Below are 2,910 nucleotides of genomic sequence, written 5' to 3'. Positions count from 1 at the left end.
GAAATTTGATTTCATCTCAAAGGCTCTGCTATTTAAAGTTTTCGTTGCAAAACTACTCTGATTTCCAAGTAAGTTTTATTAAATTTTATGTCAATTATATGCCTGGGTTGGTTCTGGTATTCAAGAATTTCTGGTATCCAAGAAAATCCATATTTTACCAAACCTATTACTCAACATATCACTTTAACTAGATTTCAAGAAGTGCCTCTTTACAATGCACTAAATTCCTTTACCCTAAGACTTTTTCCTTCAAAATGTTTTTGGCAACCAGATGATCCATCCAAAAATCTGGATTATTACGAATTAATTCTCACTGATACTCAATCTGTTGAGATTTTCCCTATTCGAGACAAAAAGAATCCAGAAATTATCAGCCATTCAAAATGCATTATAAAGAAAGTTTGTTCTCCAAATGAATGGACTTCTCTTTATTCAAAGAAATCCTTTTCAGTTAGATTCATTCCAAATGGATTTACTTATCAAGATTACAAAATGGCATGGTATCGTGCTTTTTTGTATAGACCATTCAATCATTCTTGGTTCTTTACATTCAAAGAAAGTTGCAGCAGAGAATTCCCAATTTGGTTCAACCATTGGGGGAAATGGTTTGGTCCACAACCAGAAATTCTACCTCCAAATGTCCTCATGGGATTCCAAACTTATCTCAAAAAAGCAAGGGAGGAAGAACATACAAGGCCAATACTATTTCATATGGAATTCAAAGTACCATGGATTTTTTTGCTGGAGTTTCAAAGTTCAACAGGAATTGGAAAAGTCTCTTCCAATGTCACTAGTTCGAGAATTCAAAATTAAATGGTGGTTAGGATTCAATCAAGAATTTTGTGATCAAAAGAATGTATTAAGATTCCTAGAGACTGGAGAAAAACTCAAATGGACTAATCCAAATCAACAATCTACCAAAGGAGTTAATTCCCCAACTACTCCACAGAAGATAGAAAAAGAGAAAAGTTGCTCAACATCAGACACCACGGCAAATGACTTCTTAATGAAAAAGATGATGTAGAATCCAGAAATGCTCAAAGAATACCTAAATTATTTGCAAAATCAAGACAAGAAAGAAGAAGACTAAAAAGATGAGTCAGCTGGATCGTCATCAGAATCAACTTTTGATCCATTTTGTGGTCCCTGTGCTCAAGATCCGACAGACTTTTGATAAAGTGGTCGGCCAATATCAAAGATGCCGATTTCAAGATAAGAGTAGAATTTCAAAAGGACCAATTACAAGAAGTTAAGGTGTCGGCAAGAAAAGCAAATGAAAGTGTTGGCAATCAAATGAAGATGAAATTAAAAGACGGAAATCTCTATAAATAGAACTCAAGATCATTTGTAGAGGCATCGAGTTTTTTTTTAGCTATAATAGAAACTTTAAGTAAACCTCTAAATTCTCAGCTTCTATATTTCTTTGTATGCTCTTTGATTCAAGAAGTTCAATAAGAATTCGAAGTTTGATTTCATCTCAAAGGCTCTGCTATTTAAAGTTTTCGTTGCAAAGCTACTCTGATTTCCAAGTAAATTTTATTTAATTTTATGTCAATTATATGCCAGGTTTGGTTCTAGTATTCAAGAATTTTTGGTATCCAAGCAAATCCATATTTTACCAAACCTATTACTCAACATATCATATTAACTAGATTGCAAGAAGTGCCTCTTTACAATGCACTAAAAGCAAGGGAGGAAGAACATACAAGGCCAATACTATTTCATACGAATTCAAAGTACCATGGATTTTTTGCTGGAGTTTCAAAGTTCATCAAGAATTGGAAAAACCACTTCCAATGTCACTAGTTCGAGAATTCAAAATTAAATGGTGGTTAGGATTCAATCAAGAATTTTGTGATCAAAAGAATTTATTAAAATTCCTAGAGACTGGAGAAAAACTCAAATGGACTAATCCAAATCAACAATCTACCAAAGGAGTTAATTCCCCAACTACTCCACAGAAGATAGAAAAAGAGAAAAGTTGCTCAACATCAGACACCACGGCAAATGACTTCTTAATGAAAAAGATGATGCAGAATCCGGAAATGCTCAAAGAATACCTAAATTATTTGCCAAATCAAGACAGGAAAGAAGAAGACAAAAAAGATGAGTCAGGTGGATCGTCATCAGAATCAACTTTTGATCCATTTGGTGGTCCCTGTGCTCAAGACCCGACAGACTTTTGATAAAGTGGTCGGCCAATTTCAAAGATGTCGATTTCAAGATAAGAGTAGAATTTCAAAAGGACCAATTACAAGAAGATAAGGTGCGGCAAGAAAAGCAAATGAAATTCAAATGAAAGTGTCGGCAATCAAATGAAGATGAAATTAAAAGACGAAAATCTCTATAAATAGAATTCAAGATCATTTGTAGAGGCATCGAGTTTTTTTTTGCTATCATAGGAACTTTCTGTAAACCTCTAAATTCTCAGCTTCTATATTTCTTTGTATGCTCTTTGATTCAAGAAGTTCAATAAGAATTCGAAGTTTGATTTCATCTCAAAGGTTCTGCTATTTAAAGTTTTCGTTGCAAAGCTACTCTGATTTCCAAGTAAGTTTTATTTAATTTTATGTCAATTATATGCCTGAGTTGGTTCTGGTATTCAAGAATTTCTGATATCCAAGAAAATCCATATTTTACCAAACCTATTACTCAACATATCACTTTAACTAGATTTCAAGAAGTGCCTCTTTACAATGCACTAAATTCCTTTACCCAAAGACTTTTTCCTTCAAAATGTTTTTGGCAACCAGATGATCCATCCAAAAATCTGGATTATTACGAATTAATTCTCACTGATACTCAATCTGTTGAGATTTTCCCTATTCCAGACAAAAAGAATCCAGAAATTATCAGCCATTCAAAATGCATTATAAATAAAGTTTGTTCTCCTAGTGAATGGATTTCTCT

The sequence above is a fragment of the Coffea arabica genome, chromosome 2c (genome assembly GCF_036785885.1).
Source record: "Coffea arabica cultivar ET-39 chromosome 2c, Coffea Arabica ET-39 HiFi, whole genome shotgun sequence".
NCBI classification, from domain to species: domain Eukaryota; kingdom Viridiplantae; phylum Streptophyta; class Magnoliopsida; order Gentianales; family Rubiaceae; genus Coffea; species Coffea arabica.
This window is presented reverse-complemented; position numbering follows the sequence as displayed.